Below are 17,926 nucleotides of genomic sequence, written 5' to 3' on the forward strand. Positions count from 1 at the left end.
TCATGCTTGATTCCAACTTCATCACAATAGGCTTCAATGTTTGTGTTGTCAAACTCTTTGCCATTATCACTTCTAATCTTCTTGAGCTTCACTTCAAATTCATTTTGTGCTCTCTTGGCAAACTTCTTGAAGCAAGATGCAACTTCGGATTTGTCATGAAGAAAGAATACCCATGTATACCTTGAATAGTCATCAACAATCACAAGACAATAAAGATTTCCTCCCATACTCTTGTATGTTGTTGGTCCAAATAAATCCATGTGAAGGAGTTCTAGCACTCTTGTGGTTGACATGAAAGCTTTGGTTGGATGAGTATTTGCAACTTGCTTGCCGGCTTGACATGCACTACAAAGCTTGTCCTTTTCAAACTTCACATCCTTCAACCCTCTCACCAAATCATTCTTCATAAGCTTCTTGAGTGAGCTCATCCCAACATGAGCAAGTCTTCTATGCCATAGCCACCCAAGTGTTGTTTTGGTGAATAGGCAAGTCTTCAAATTTGCATCTTCGGAGGTGAAGTACACTAGATATAAGTTGTTGTATCTAAATCCATTGAATATCACTTGATTATCATCTACCTTGGATACGACAACCTCCTTTTCAGTGAACAAGCATTGGAAGCCAAGATCACACAATTGTCCAACAGATAGCAAGTTGAAGCTCAATGAAGCAACATAAAGCACATTGGAGATGGAATGATCATTTGATATTGCCACTTTGCCCAATCCTTTAACCTTGCCCTTTGAGTTATCTCCAAATGTTATTCTCTCTTGTCCATCTACCTCTTCATCTAGTGCGGTGAACATACGAGAATCACTGGTCATATGTTGAGTGCAACCACTATCAATAACCCAATGACTTCCACCGGTCTTGTAGTTCACCTACACATAAGAGATTCAAGCTTTAGGAACCCAAACTTGTTGAGGGCCCTTCACCTTCTCAACAAGTGACTTAGCCACCCAAATCTTCTTGGGCCTATTCTTGTTAGGGGGTCCTAAGAACATGACTTTCATCTTTCCACTAGAATCCTTTCTAAGCATGTAGTGAGCATTGAAGGCAAAGGGTCTAGCATGCTTGGGCAAGGGTTGTGGCGGTGGAGTTTGGCACTCATGAGCAAAGTGGCCTTCTTGTCCACACTCAAAACATCTCTTTGGCTTTGGCTTTGGCTTTGATTGTTGTTGTTGAACTTGAGCCTTCTTCTTCTCTACACTTGCCACAAATCCAATGCCACTTCTATCCATCTTCATGATGGTGTTGATGAGTAGCTCACTTTGGAGATGCTTGCCTCTTGCAAACTTGCTCAATCCCATCTTGAGATTTTCTTTCTCCATCTTGAGCTTCTTGTTCTCTTCCTTGAGAATATCATTGTTCTTCTCTTCCTTGAGCTTCTTGTTCTCTTCTTTGAGCTTCTCATTCTCAAGGATCAACTCTTCATCATGATCAAGAGTTTCTAGCACAATGGTGTTGTGGCTTTTCATCTCTTCAAGATCTTTCATGAGCTTTTCATTTGTATTCTTGAGCTTGACATATTCATCATAGTCATTGCACTCAACCACTTTCTTGCCTTTGCCACTAGATCCTTGCTCAATGCTCTCATCAATCAAATCATCACATGATGTAGCTATATCAATCTTGACAACATGGTTAGTAGCATCATGTGGCTCATTTGGGAAAAATTCTTGAGCAATAACAAGAGTATCATAATTGATCTTTAGAGTTGTATGTTCATCTTTTAGCTTGTTGTGGCTAGTGATGAGCTCATTGTGCACCCACTCAAGTTTATCATGTTTATCTTTAAGCTCTTTCTTAGAAGATTTGAGCTCCTTGAGTTTGGATGATATAGCATCATTTGTTTCTTTAAGCTCAACATTAGCCTTTTCCAATGTATCGCATTTTGCTAAGAGTGAATCATTTTTAGCATCAAGCTTTTCATTTTCAGCTCTACTCTTTCTAATGATCTTAGTGTATTGTCTTAGTATTTTGGCAAGATCAACATATGAAGGTCAATCATCATCATCGCTATCGCTATCATCATCACTAGCTTGCTCATCATTAGTACTATCATCATTATTAGTTACCTTGTGTTCACCCTTGGCCATAAGCCATAGGTGTGTAGAGGGTGATGGCGATGGTGGCGGTGAAGATGAAAGATCAATAGCAATGGCGGCCACCTTCTCATCTTCACTATCATCATCGGATGATCCACTAGATGAATCAATGTCCATGAGCCAATCACCGATGATGTAGGCCTTTCCACTCTTCTTCTTCTTGTGGAAGTCCCTCTTTTTGCCATCTCTCTTCTTGTATGGCTTGTTCTTCTTCTTCTCATCTTCATCTTCGTTACCTGAGTCATCTTTCTTTCCCTTGTTCTTGTTCTTGAACTTGTCTTTCTTGGGCTTGGTGCATTGATGTGCTAGATGACCAAGTTCACCACAATTGAAGCAATCCATTTCAGAGATTGGCTTTCTTCTAGAGCTTGTGAAGAACTTCTTCTTCTTGCCGTCAAACTTGATGCCACTCTTGTTTAGCTTCTTTAACATTTTGGTGGCTTTCTTCACCATGAGAGCAAGATCTTCATCTTCATCTTCTTCATCACTTGAGCTCTCATACTCAAGTCTTGCTTTACCCTTATCTTGGCTAGCTTTGAATGCTAAGTCCTTCTCTTTCTTCTTGGTAGAGGATGAGCCATCTTGTGGCGTGATGTGCATGTACATCTCATGAGCATTGATCTTTCTCAAGATTTGTGTCGGTGTAGCGGTGGAAAGATCACCTTGGTGTAGCACAGTCATAATATGCCCATATTTGTCAATGGGGAGGACACTCAAGATCTTTCTCACAATGTCGAATGGTGACATTTGAGTAAGTCCAAGCCCATTGACTTCCTCTACAAGAACATTCAAGCATGAATACATCTCATTAGCACATTCTTTGGGAAGCATCTCAAATGAATTTAGCTTTTTAATTACAAGATGATAGTGTTTCTCATGCTCACTCTTGGTTCCCTCATGGAGCGCACAAACATCCGACCATAGTGCATGGGCGTCTTTGTGGTTCCTTACGCGGTTGAACACATCTTTGCAAAGGCCTCTAAAGACGGTGTTTCGAGCCTTTGCATTCCACTTTTCATAATTAACCTCATCGCCTTGTAAGTGTGTAGCATCCTGAGGTTTTGGGAAGCCTTGTCTGGCGGCTCTAAGAATACCAACGTCTAGAGCTTCTAAGTACACCTCCATGTGGATTTTCCAATATGGAAAGTCATCCCCCTCAAAGATAGGAGGAGGTCCATCCCCGTGAGACATCTTGCTCTAAGCGATTAAGCTTAAAAACATGAGCATGAGGCTCTGATACCAATTGAAAGGATCAAAATGCCCAAGAGGGGGGGGGGTGAATTGGGTTAATTCTAAATTTTCTTGTAATAATTAAAGCCTACGGTTAGCCCAATTAACCCCTTGTGCCTAGAAAAGTGTTTCTATTAATCTAACGCATAAAGGACTTGCAACCTACGTTCCAAACTTACTTTAGCATGGCAATTCTATGAATGTAACAACAAGTATTGAATTGCTCAAAGTAAATGCTCAAAGTAAATGCTCAAAGTAAATAGAGAGAGGAACGCGGCGATGTTTTGCTGAGGTATCGAAGAGTCGCCACTCCCCACTAGTCCTCGTTGGAGCACCCGTGCAAGGGTGTAGCTCCCCCTTGATCCACGCAAGGATTAAGTGCTCTCTACGGGTTGATTCTTCGACACTCCGTCGCGGTGAATCACCCACAACCGCTCACAACTTGAGTTGGGTCACCCACAAGCTCCGCCGAGTGATCACCAAGCTCCCAATCACCACCAAGCCGTATAGGTGATGGCGATCACCAAGAGTAACAAGCACGAACTCTCACTTGACCACACGAAGCCTAATGAGAATGGTGGATGCACACTTTGCTACTCTTGATTCACTAATGAGGCTACTCTCTTGGATTCTCAAATCTCAATCACCTCACTAGGACCTTGCTCTTCTTAGCACTCACAAAGGTGTTTCTCCACTATTGAAATGAGCAAAAGTAACTCCACACACGAGTGGAGCTTCTATTTATAACATGGGCTAAAAAATGAACCGTTATGTGCCTCTACGGGGTGACCGGACGCTCTGGTCATGTTGACCGGACGCTCCGGTAAGTTCAACCCACACACCAGTGTTTAAGTGTTGACCGAATGCTATAAGCGTCCGATCATCATTGACCGGATGCATCTGGTCGCATTTAACCCTCACTGGAACCTTACTGTACTAGACCAGATGCTGAACCCCCAGGGTCTAGTCAGTACTAACCGGACATGTCCGGTCATAGATTTTCTCTTCGGGAACCTTACTGGAGTCGACCGGACGCTGGCCCTCAGTGTTCGGTCACTCGACCACTCAGTGCCCAGTCATGCCAGATGCAATCTCCTTGATCAAATGAACTGACCGAACCCTGCAGCCAGCGTCTGGTCTGACCAGAGCTAGTGTCTGGTCTGACCAGAGCCAGCGTTCGGTCAGCATTTGACCCTCCATTCACTTCCAACTTGAAAGCATCTAGGCCCCTAGTTGGATTTTGGTGATTAATGTCAATACAAGATTACTATGACTAACGTGTGTTTTGCAGAGGCAATTAAGTTAGGTCATGGTAATGGAGATCGATTGGGCAATCGAGGTTGTCATGCCCCTACGATGGAAATCGTTTCGGTTTTCAAAGGATGGACGACAAGGTTAAGGATAACTAGTTCTAAGTGTCGATTGGAGTTGGAGAGACACTTAGAGTAGTTTAGGACTTTGTTTTTCCTTTGGCCGTACTATGAAGGGGGGTATGAACGAGTAGCTTGACCTAGTTGAGTCTAGTGAGTTAGGTGTGGTGCACACTTGTTAAAACTAGCTCTAGGTAGCTCCTATGAATGCCTAAGATCCTTTGGAGCAAACTTCATTCACATATGTTCGAAAGTTGAAAGTGAATGGAGGGTCAAACACTGACCGGACGCTGGCTCCGGTGCGACCGGACGCTGGCCGCAGGGTCCGGTCAGTTCGTTTGACTGAGGTGGTTAAGTCTGTTGTGACCGGACGCTGGAAGGTCATGTGACCGGACGCTGAGGGCTAGCGTCCGGTCGACTCCAGTAAGGGTCCAGACTTGGAAAAGAGTGACCGGACGCGTCCGGTCAGTGTGACCGGACCCTGTGTATCCAGCGTCCGGTCGTTTATAGTAAGCATCCAAGAGCGACCGGACGCGTCCGGTCGGTACTGACCGGACCCTGACAGCGTCCGGTCATCACTTGAATGCTGGTTCGCGGGTTGAACTGACCGGAGCGTCCGGTCATCACGACCGGAGCGTCCGGTCACCCCGCAGAAGCTCATAACGGTTAGTTTTTCAGGCTACCTTATAAATAGAAGCTCCACTCGTGAGTGGAGTTACTTTTGCTCATTCCAACAGCTGAGAAACACGTTTGTAAGTGCCAAGAAGAGCAAGGTCCTAGTGAGGTGTTTGTGATTTGAGAATCCAAGAGAGTAGCCTCACTAGCAAATCAAGAGTAGCAAAGTGTGCATCCATCTTCTCATTAGGCTTCGCGTGGTCAAGTGAGAGTTCGTGCTTGTTACTCTTGGTGATCGCCATCACCTAGACGGCTTGGTGGTGATTGGGAGTTTGGTGTTCACCCGACGGAGCTTGTGGGTGACCCAACTCAAGTTGTGAGCGGCTTTGGGTGATTCGCCGCGACGGAGTGTCGAAGAATCAACCCATAGAGAGCACTTGATCCTTGCGCGGATCAAGGGGGAGCTTCACCCTTGCGCGGGTGCTCCAACGAGGACTAGTGGAGAGTGGCGACTCTTCGATACCTCGGCAAAACATCGCCGCGTTCCTTTCTCTCCCTATTTTCTTTGAGCACTTACTTTGAGTATTTACTTTGAGCAATTCAATACTTGTTTTACATCCATAGAATTGCTTGCTTGAGTAAGTTTGGAACATAGGTGGTGAGTTCGTTGTGCTTTAGTTTGATAGAAACACTTTTCTAGGCACAAGGGGTTAATTGGGCTATCCGTAGGATTTGTTTATTGCAAGAGAATTTCGAATTAGCCCAATTCACCCCCCCCTCTTGGGCATCTTGATCCTTTCAATTGGTATCAGAGCCTCGTGCTCACGTTTTTAAGCTTAATCGCTTAGAGCAAGATGTCTCACGGGGATGGACCTCCTCCTATCTTTGAGGGAGATGATTTTCCATATTGGAAAATCCGCATGGAGGCATACTTAGAAGCTCTAGATGTTGGAATTCTTAGAGCCGCCTCTCAAGGGTTTCCCGCACCTAGGAATGCCGCACAACTTTAAGGCGATGAAGTGAATTATGAAAAATGGAATGCAAAGGCCCGCAACACCATTTTTAGAGGCCTTTGCAAAGAGGTGTTCAATCGTGTAAGGAACCACAAAGACGCCCATGCTCTATGGTCGGACGTTTGTGCGCTCCATGAGGGAACTAAGAGTGAGCGTGAGGAACGCTATCATCTTGTGATTAAAAAGCTAAATTCTTTTGAGATGTTTCCCAAAGAAAGTGCTAATGAGATGTACTCTCGATTAAATGTTCTTGTAGAGGAAGTCAATGGGCTTGGACTAACTCAAATGTCACCATCCGATGTTGTGAGAAAAATCTTGAGTGTCCTCCCCATTGATAAATATGGGCACATTGTGACCGTGCTACATCAAGGTGATCTTTCCACCGCTACACCGACACAAATCTTGGGAAAGATCAATGCTCATGAGATGTACATGCACATAACACCACAAGATGGCTCATCCTCTACAAAGAAGAAAGAGAAGGACTTAGCATTCAAAGCTAGCCAAGACAAGGGCAAAGCAAAACTTGAGTATGAGAGCTCAAATGATGAAGATGATGAAGAAAGCCTTGCCCTCATGGTGAAGAAGACCACCAAGATGCTAAAAAGGCTAAATAAGAGTGGCATCAAGTTTGATGGCAAGAAGAAGAAGTTCTTCACAAGCTCAAGAAGAAAGCCAATCTCCGAGATGGATTGCTACAATTGTGGCGAACTTGGCCATCTAGCTCATCAATGCACAAAGCCCAAGAAAGACAAGTTCAAGAACAAGGGCAAGAAAGATGATTCAAGTGATGAAGATGAAAAGAAGAAGAACAAGCCATACAAGAAGAGAGATGGCAAAAAGAGGGACTTCTACAAGAAGAAGAAGAGTGGCAAGGCCTACATTGTCGGTGATTGGCTCACGGACATTGATTCATCAAGTGGATCATCCGATGATGAGAGTGACGATGAAAAGGTGGCCGCCATTGCTATTGATCTTGCATCTTCACCGCCACCATCGCCATCATCCTCTACACACCTATGCCTTATGGCCAAAGGTGAACGCAAGGTAACTAAGAGTGATGATAGTAGTGATGATGAACATGCTAGTGATGATGATAGTGATAGCGATGATGATGACTCACCTACATATGATGATCTTGTCAAAATACTAAGAAAATATACTAAGATCATTAGAAAGAGTAGAGCTACAAATGAAAAACTTGATGCTAAAAATGATTCACTCTTAGCTAAGTGTGATACATTAGAAAAGGCTAATGATGAGCTCAAAGAAACAAATGATTCTATATCATCCAAACTCAAGGAGCTCAAATCCTCTAAGAAAGAGCTCAAAGATAAAAATGATAAACTTGAGTGGGTGCACAATGAGCTTGTCACTAGTCACCATAAGCTAAAAGATGAATATACAACTCTAAAGATCAATTATGATACCCTTATTATTGCACAAGAATTCTTACCAAATGAGCCACATGATGCTACTAACCATGTTGTTAAGATTGATATAGCTACCTCATGTGATGATTTAATTGATGAAAGCATTGAGCATGGATCTAGTAGCAAGGGCAAGCAAGTGGTTGAGTGCAATGACTATGATGAGTTTGTCAAGCTCAAGAGTGACAATGAGAAGCTCATGAAAGATCTTGAAGAGATGAAAAGTCACAACACCATTGTGCTAGAAACTCTTGATCATGACAAAGAGGTGATCCTTGAGAATGAGAAGCTAAAAGAAGAAATCAAGAAACTCAAGGAGGAGAAGAACAATGATATTCTCAAGGAAGAAAATAAGAAGCTCAAGATGGAGAAAGAGCATCTCAAGGTGGGATTGAGCAAGTTTGCTAGAGGCAAGCATCTCCAAAGTGAGCTACTCATGAATACCGTCATGAAGATGGATAGAAGTGGTATTGGATATATGGCAAGTGTAGAGAAGAAGAAGGCTCAAGCTCAACACCAACAATCAAAGCCAAAGCCAAAGCCAAAGAGATGTTTTGAGTGTGGACAAGAAGGCCACTTTGCTCATGAGTGTCAAACTCCACCACCACAACCCTTGCCCAAGCATGCTAGACCCTTTGCTTTCAATGCTCACTACATGCTTAGAAAAGATTCGAGTGGAAAGATGAAAGTCATGTTCTTAGGTCCCCCCAACAAGAGTAGGCCTAAGAAAATTTGGGTGGCTAAGTCACTTGTTGAGAAGGTGAAGGGCCCTCAACAAGCTTGGATCCCTAAAAGCTTGAATCTCTTGTGTGTAGGTGAACTACAAGACCGGTGGAAGTCATTGGGTTATTGATAGTGGTTGCACTCAACACATGACCGGTGATCCACGTATGTTCACCTCACTAGATGAAGAGGTAGATGGACAAGAGAAAATAACATTTGGAGATAATTCAAAGGGCAAGGTCAAAGGATTGGGCAAAGTGGCAATATCAAATGATCATTCCATCTCCAATGTGCTCTATGTTGCTTCATTGAGCTTCAACTTGCTATCCGTTGGGCAATTGTGTGATCTTGGCTTTCAATGCTTATTCACCGAGAAGGAGGTTGTTGTATCCAAGGTAGATGACAATCAAGTGATATTCAATGGATTTAGATACAACAACTTATATCTAGTTGACTTCACCTCCGAAGATGCAAACTTGAAGACTTGCCTATTCACCAAAACAACACTTGGGTGGCTATGGCATAGAAGACTTGCTCATGTTGGGATGAGCTCACTCAAGAAGCTTATGAAGAATGATTTGGTGAGAGGGTTGAAGGATGTGAAATTTGAGAAGGACAAGCTTTGTAGTGCATGTCAAGCCGGCAAGCAAGTTGCAAACACTCATCCAACCAAAGCCTTCATGTCAACCACAAGAGTGCTAGAACTTCTACACATGGATTTATTTGGACCAACAACATACAAGAGTTTGGGAGGAAATCTCTATTGTCTTGTGATTGTGGATGACTATTCAAGATATACATGGGTGTTCTTCCTTCATGACAAATCCGAAGTTGCATCTTGTTTCAAGAAGTTTGCCAAGAGAGCTCAAAATGAATTTGAAGTAAAGCTCAAGAAGATAAGAAGTGACAATGGCAAAGAATTTGACAACACAAACATAGAAGCTTATTGTGATGAAGTTGGAATCAAACATGAAGTCTCCGCAACCTATACTCCTCAACAAAATGGTGTAGTTGAGAGGAAGAACCGGACTTTGATCACTCTTGCAAGGACAATGCTAGATGAGTACAACACCCCCGAAGCTCTATGGGCGGAAGCAATCAACACCGCATGTTATGCATCCAACCGCCTATTTCTTCAAAAGTTCCTTGTCAAGACACCATATGAGTTGCTCAATGGGAAGAAGCCGGACGTCTCCTTCTTTAGGGTGTTTGGTTGTAAGTGCTACATCTACAAGAAGCGGCAACACCTAGGGAAGTTTCAAAGGCGTTGTGATATAGGTTTTCTTGTTGGTTACTCATTGAAGTCCAAAGCATATAGAGTATTTAATCATGCCACCGGCTTGGTTGAAGAAACATATGCTCTTAAAGATCCGGATTGGATCAATGCCATGCATGAAGAGTTGAACAACTTCACTCGCAATGAAGTTTGGAATCTTGAAGAGCGACCAAAAGGTGCAAGAGTCATTGGAACGAAGTGGGTGTTCCGCAACAAGCAAGATGATCAAGGTGTTGTTGTGAGGAACAAGGCAAGACTAGTTGCAAAGGGGTTCTCTCAAGTTGAAGGTTTAGATTTTGGAGAAACCTTTGCACCGGTTGCAAGATTAGAAGCCATCCGTATCCTTCTTGCATATGTATCACACCATGAAATGAAACTATATCAAATGGATGTGAAAAGTGCATTCTTAAATGGCTTTATTAATGAACTAGTCTATGTTGATCAACCTCCCGGGTTTGAAGACCCTAGATATCCTAATCATGTTTATAGGTTGTCCAAGGCACTATATGGGCTTAAGCAAGCCCCAAGAGCTTGGTATGAGCGCCTTCGGGACTTCCTTATTGAGAAGGGCTTCACCATTGGGAAGGTCGACACCACACTATTCACCAAGAAGCTTGATGGGCATATCTTCATTTGTCAAGTATATGTTGATGATATCATCTTTGGATCATCAAATGAAGACTCATGCAAAGAATTTGGTGAATTGATGTCTAAGGAGTTCGAGATGTCAATGATTGGTGAGCTTACATTCTTTCTTGGTTTTCAAGTCAAGCAAATGAAAGAAGGCATCTTCATCTCTCAAGAGAAATACACAAAAGATCTTCTCAAGAGATTCAAGATGGATGAATGTAAGCCAATCAAGACCCCAATGCCTACCAATGGACATCTCGACCTAGATGAGGGAGGTAACTCGGTTGATCAAACTCTCTACCGTTCTATGATTGGTAGCTTGTTATATTTAACCGCATCTAGGCCCGACATCATGTTTAGTGTGTGTATGTATGCTAGATTTCAAGCTAGTCCTAAGGAAACACATTTAATTGCCGTAAAAAGAATCCTTAGGTATCTTAAGCACACACCAAGCATTGGCCTTTGGTATCCCAAAGGAGCTTTATTTGAATTAATTGGCTATTCCGATTCGGACTACGCCGGATGCAAAGTTGATAGAAAGAGCACATCCGGAGGGTGCCATTTGCTTGGTAGATCACTTGTGTCTTGGTCCTCCAAGAAACAAAATAGTGTGGCTTTGTCCACCGCCGAAGCGGAATACATTGCCGTGGGTGCTTGTTGTGCACAAATATTATACATGAAACAAACTTTACTAGACTATGGAGTAGTTCTAGTGAAAGTACCTCTTTTGTGCGACAATGAAAGTGCGGTAAAACTTGCAAATAATCCGGTTCAACACTCTCGCACCAAGCATATAGATATCCGCCATCACTTTCTAAGAGATCATGTAGCTAAAAATGATATATCACTAGAAGGTGTAAGATCCGAAGATCAATTAGCGGATATCTTCACTAAACCGCTAGATGAAGCTACATTTTGTAGATTGCGGAACGAGCTCAATGTACTTGATTTTAGTAACTTCACAAAAAATTGAGCTTGTGTTGTCCCTTGCATTCATTATAAAATACAACATGTTTAATTTGTGGCAATGCATATAGGGCTTGTCTAACATGGTTAAGATAACCGCCGAAAAGCGTGTGAAGAAGCTTAACCTTGGATCAAACTTGACAAGCAACTAGATTTACTTACAAGTATTACATATGCATGAATGTTGTTTTGTCATTTTGTTCCATTTGCACTCTTGTTGCCTATTTTCTTAAAAAGAATTATAGCCTAAGGCAAAATATTTTGAAAAATATGAGGGTTTGAGAGAGGTCACTCACATCAGTCCCAATTGGTGTTTATTTGGATCTTATTCAAATTGGGACTTGATTGGGAACAGGTAGCGCGAAGGTATGTTGAAGAATTGCTGGAAAAGGTGCACCGGACACTGCACCGGACGCTGCTGTCTAGCGTCCGGTCAGTTCACAGGAGGTGAACTGCTGTTGAAGGAGTGACCGGACGCTGCGTCTGTGCGTCCGGTCAGAAAGGGTTCAGCGTCCGGTCGATGAAGGAAGGACAAACTGTACTAACCGGACCCTGCCTGCGTCCGGTCATGGACCACCGGACGCGTCCGGTCGCGATTTCAGAGGATTTGGACCTCTCTGGAATCGACCGGACGCTGGGTGGGAGCGTCCGGTCGCTACCACCGGAGCGTCCGGTCAGTGGATCTCGCGCGTCTTAAGGACTCTTTTCCCGTTTCCTTCTCTGTCACGTGTTGGGGGTTATAAATCCGGATCTCCTTTTTCTTCTTTGACCTCAGCTCGAGCCGCCGCCATACCCTAGCCCACGCGCCACCAAGCCGCGCCGCCGCTGCCTTGCCGAAGACGCCGCCATCCTTTGCGCCACCGCGCTCGGCCCCCTTGCCAGCCACGCGCCGCTGCAGCCCAGCCGCGCGCTACCGAGCCCCGCGCCAGCTCATCTCGGAGCACCGCCCGCGCCACCTCGCCTGCTCAGCTCCTCGCCGGCCTTCTCTCGACCAAAGCTCGCCGGTCAATCGTGCCAAGGCTGCCGGTCTTCGCCAAGTGTTCTTGCCCTATTCTCCCAGTGATTGGGCATTTGACCTAACCCTAGCCGGTTCTGAGATCCCCCACGTGACATCTTACCTATTCTCGGATTGCTGATCGTCAGGTAGAAAGCCACTCGATTCAATTTCGCATCTACATTGCTTTCTCTATTAGGATTTCGCATCTATTAGATATATTGTATTTATTTGTATATCCATCTATTCCATCGTGCAGCGAGTCAGTTCCGTTGTGTTTCGTCTGGCAGTTGGCAGCAAACTCGGAGCCAAGCTCGTGAGTAAGGATCGAGGCCAAGCCTCGAAAGCAGCAGTATTGACAGTTGATCTTCATCAGCGGCAGTTCACCATCTTGTCAGCTCAGATGGCTCGCACCAAGAATGTTGGTGGTGGCCCAGGCGATGATGATCGGAGGCCCCTGCCTCGTCAGCCAGCCGGATCCAAGGGCAAGTCAACCAAGCAAGTAACATCCAAGAAGCGCAAGTACCCCGACGCCGAGACAGCGAGAGCAGCAGCTGTTGCAGAGGCCGCAGAGCGTGCAGAGAGAGGTGGTACCCGCAGCGGTGTTGTCATTGCAGATCAGCCAGTTTCACCCGCAGTCAGAGCTGCGATTGAGGAGGCTGAGCGTCGTCATGGTAGTCCAGCTGGGACTGCCACGTTGGCAGGACGACGGGTTGCCATTGAGGAGGGTCCGTCAGCACAGCAGCAGCCCCTACCAGCAGAGCCTCAGCCAGCCCAGGAGACTCAGGAGAGTCAGGAGACCGAGCCGGCACCTCAGCTACGCCGCTCGAGTCGTACCAGTGCTGCAGTTCCACCGAGGCCAGTTACACGGCGCAGGGGTTCACGTCCTCCACAGGGTCCGCCTCCAGTGGTACACCTCGACTTGAGGGCCGCTACAGCCAGGCAGGTTCAGCAGCTGCGTTTTGTTGAGTTTGAGATCTGGTTTCCTCCGAGGAGGGATGAGAGAGCAGCTGAGGGGTTCTACACGCCACTGCATGAGGATTTCTACAATGCATATCTTAACAGTGGGGCAGTGTTCAGATCATAGAGGGTCTGTTAGATAGAGTCCATTGTGGCAGCAGCCGGAGAGGGCATTCGGCAATACTTGTCATATTTGCCAGGATTGTCAGATCTGATTGGACGGACGGGGATATATGTACCATCTTGGGTCCGTCAGTTTTATGCCTCACTCTACATCGATCCTCATCACAGATTCATTCACTTTGCTTTCAACGGCAAAGACCACAGAGTGACTAGTGGCAGAGCCAAGGAGATACTGAGACTACAGGAGCAACCTATAAAGATGCATGAGGTTTGCTATGGACAGCAGGGACCTCCCAGGCGTCCCCATGGAGGGTTGGTACCCCCTACAGACTTAGTGCGGCATTGCTTCAAGGAGCCATTTGGTGAGGGGTCGAGCAGGAACCCCAGTGACTTGACTCCTACAGCGAGGATACTAGAGGCCATCATCAGGAGGACACTGCTTCCCAGGTTGGGATACAGGGAGGGCCTAACTCGCTTACAGCTCTGGCTTCTCAATGCCATCATGCAGATGACAGTGTTTGACATCTGGGACCTCCTTCTTTCAGAGATGGAGGATACTATAACTGAGGGATTCAAGGGTCGCAGGCAGCTTCCCTATGCTCACTGGATCACTTTCCTCATCCGCAGAGTTGTGATGGATAAGCCCCCTGGCATGATGGATGAGTATACAGGTGCCACTACAGAGTTCCCAGCTTACAACCTGTCACAGCGGATCAGACACGCCACTCCTCAGGCACCCAGTCAGCCTAGCCGTCGCCCCGATGTGCCAGAGTCTGCAGCTCAGCAGGATGAGATCATCAGAGGGATTGCAGCCACTGAGGAGGAGGAGCTAGAGGCACAGCAGGAGGTGAGCGAGTACAGTGATAGCTCCGACGACGACTACCAGCCTATACCTCAGATGCCTCCACGCCGACACGATGCAGAGGCAGGTAGCTCCAGTTCTGCTCCACCTGCTCCTCAGACAGACCCAGCTCTCATTGCTATTCTTGAGCGGATGCAGCAGGATCAGACACGACAGGCACAGGAGACAGCTGCCAACTTCGCACAGTTTTAGGCTCGTCAGGACGAGTTCCAGCGGCAGCAGCAGCTCCTTCAGCACCAGCAGTTACTTATGCAGCAGCAGCTCATGGGATTCATGCAGCATGTAGTGACAGCTATTGGGGTCCCAATGCCACAGCCTTCGCCCCAGCTTGCACAGCCTCCTACCACTTCGACGACTCCAGCAGTACAGCCCATCGGGCTTCAGAGTCAGGGACCGCCTCCAGTTCAGTTCACGTCACCTCCAGTACAGGTGTCCCAGTGGTTAGCCTCACCGGGTGTTGCCCCGCAGTTCACGCCTTTTTAGACGGGCTTTACACCAGAGCAGTCTTCCTCGCTGTTCGTGCCTGAGTCGTCAGTCTCCAGGAGTCTTGGAGCATCCTTCAGCGAGTTGACCGGCATGCCTACTCCGCCTCACATGCATACTGCCGGTCCGTCTACAGCAGCTCCAGCTATCATGACTACTCAGAGGCTCCCCTCGTCTGTCGCCTCGTCAGATCCTACGACAGACTTACTTGCAGCATCACAGGCAGCACCAGCCCCAGCTCAGACCTAGACCGCTTCAGCGACACTTCCTGCTTTAGAGGGTCAGTCAGTTCAGAGCTCAGGATCAGATGATGATGCCGCCCAGTTCCATCTTGCTCCACGTACTTCAGCGCCCGACTCGTCCGCTGCAGCCCCGCCGTCCGACCCTTAGGTTTTGGTGTTTGACGCCAAAGGGGGAGAGGTTTTGAGTATGTAGACTCAGGGGGAGCGAGCTTTAGGGGGAGCTAGTTATCTAGTATTAGCTTATTATATACATTTGGAGTTTCATTTGTGTGATACACTATTACTTATGCATTCGTGTGTTTACTTTCATGCATACTATTATATATATGTGATAGTGCTATCTACGTGATTGTGATATTTGACATGTGTGATTTCTACTTTGCTTTATCTATATGTCATATCACTTGAGTAATGCTCGTTTGCCCTTTGCTTCCGCGATTATACTTCGAAGCAAATGAGCTTTGTAATTAGTACTCATGCTTAATTCATATCCTTTGAGTACATTGTGTTGGCTTGGGTCATATAAGCTTGACTAACTCTTTTGTTCTTATTGACAAAAGCTTATATGAACCAAGCCCGTCAAAAACCTCACTCCATAACATACTCGAGGTGGTATTGTCATCAATCACCAAAAAGGGGGAGATTGAAAGCATCTAGGCCCCTAGTTGGATTTCGGTGATTAATGTCAATACAAGATTACTATGACTAACGTGTGTTTTGCAGAGGCAATTAAGTTAGGTCATGGTAATGGAGATCGATTGGGCAATCGAGGTTGTCATGCCCCTACGATGGAAATCGTTTCGGTTTTCAAAGGATGGACGACAAGGTTAAGGATAACTAGTTCTAAGTGTCGATTGGAGTTGGAGAGACACTTAGAGTAGTTTAGGACTTTGTTTTTCCTTTGGCCGTACTATGAAGGGGGGTATGAACGAGTAGCTTGACCTAGTTGAGTCTAGTGAGTTAGGTGTGGTGCACACTTGTTAAAACTAGCTCTAGGTAGCTCCTATGAATGCCTAAGATCCTTTGGAGCAAACTTCATTCACATATGTTCAAAAGTTGAAAGTGAATGGAGGGTCAAACACTGACCGGACGCTGGCTCCGGTGCGACCGGACGCTGGCCGCAGGGTCCGGTCAGTTCGTTTGACTGAGGTGGTTAAGTCTGTTGTGACCGGACGCTGGAAGGTCATGTGACCGGACGCTGAGGGCTAGCGTCCGGTCGACTCTAGTAAGGGTCCAGACTTGGAAAAGAGTGACCGGACGCGTCCGGTCAGTGTGACCGGACCCTGTGTATCCAGCGTCCGGTCGTTTACAGTAAGCATCCAAGAGCGACCGGACGCGTCCGGTCGGTACTGACCGGACCCTGACAGCGTCCGGTCATCACTTGAATGCTGGTTCACGGGTTGAACTGACCGGAGCGTCCGGTCATCACGACCGGAGCGTCCGGTCACCCCGCAGAAGCTCATAACGGTTAGTTTTTCAGGCTGCCTTATAAATAGAAGCTCCACTCGTGAGTGGAGTTACTTTTGCTCATTCCAACAGCTGAGAAACACGTTTGTGAGTGCCAAGAAGAGCAAGGTCCTAGTGAGGTGTTTGTGATTTGAGAATCCAAGAGAGTAGCCTCACTAGCAAATCAAGAGTAGCAAAGTGTGCATCCATCTTCTCATTAGGCTTCGCGTGGTCAAGTGAGAGTTCGTGCTTGTTACTCTTGGTGATCGCCATCACCTAGACGGCTTGGTGGTGATTGGGAGTTTGGTGTTCACCCGGCGGAGCTTGTGGGTGACCCAACTCAAGTTGTGAGCGGCTTTGGGTGATTCGCCGCGATGGAGTGTCGAAGAATCAACCCATAGAGAGCACTTGATCCTTGCGCGGATCAAGGGGGAGCTTCACCCTTGCGCGGGTGCTCCAACGAGGACTAGTGGAGAGTGGCGACTCTTCGATACCTCGGCAAAACATCGCCGCGTTCCTTTCTCTCCCTATTTTCTTTGAGCACTTACTTTGAGTATTTACTTTGAGCAATTCAATACTTGTTTTACATCCATAGAATTGCTTGCTTGAGTAAGTTTGGAACATAGGTGGTGAGTTCGTTGTGCTTTAGTTTGATAGAAACACTTTTCTAGGCACAAGGGGTTAATTAGGATATCCGTAGGATTTGTTTATTGCAAGAGAATTTCGAATTAGCCCAATTCACCCCCCCCTCTTGGGCATCTTGATCCTTTCACAACTCTCGAACATATGTGAATGAAGTTTGCTCCAATAGATCTTAGGCATATGTAGGAGCTACCTAGTGCTAGTTTTGACAAGTGTGCACCACACCTAACTCACTAGACTCATCTAGGTCAAGCTACCCATCCATACCCCCCTTAATAGTATGGCCAAAGGAAAAACAAAGTCCTAAACTACTCTAAGTATCTCTCCAACTCCAATCGACACTTAGAACTAGTCATCCTTAACCTTGACATCCATCCTTTGAAAACCAAAATGATTTGCATTGTAGGGGCATGACCACCTTGATTGCCCAATTGATCTCCATTACCATGACCTAACTTAATTGCCTCTGCAAAACGCACATTAGTCATAGTAATCTTGTATTGTCATTAATCACCAAAACCCAACTAGGGGCCTAGATGCTTTCACATCAGCACTTGCTGCCTAGGCATCAGTAGTCTCCTGCTCCAAGGCAGCAAGGGCCATTTAGTCAGTGTTGAGGCAGAGCTTGAGTCGACTAACCTCTCCCCTAGGGTCATAGCGTGGGTTGCGAGCCACATCCTGATTACGGAGCGACTAGTGGAGTTACCGGTGGCTAGGGGGAGAAGACCCCTCTAGTTCCATAGGGCTCACATTCGGAGAGCGGGTGGCACCGGATAAGCACCCAACCTCTAGCATCGCGCCATGAGAAATGGC

Source organism: Miscanthus floridulus, chromosome 2 (assembly GCF_019320115.1).
Source record: "Miscanthus floridulus cultivar M001 chromosome 2, ASM1932011v1, whole genome shotgun sequence".
NCBI classification, from domain to species: Eukaryota; Viridiplantae; Streptophyta; class Magnoliopsida; order Poales; family Poaceae; genus Miscanthus; species Miscanthus floridulus.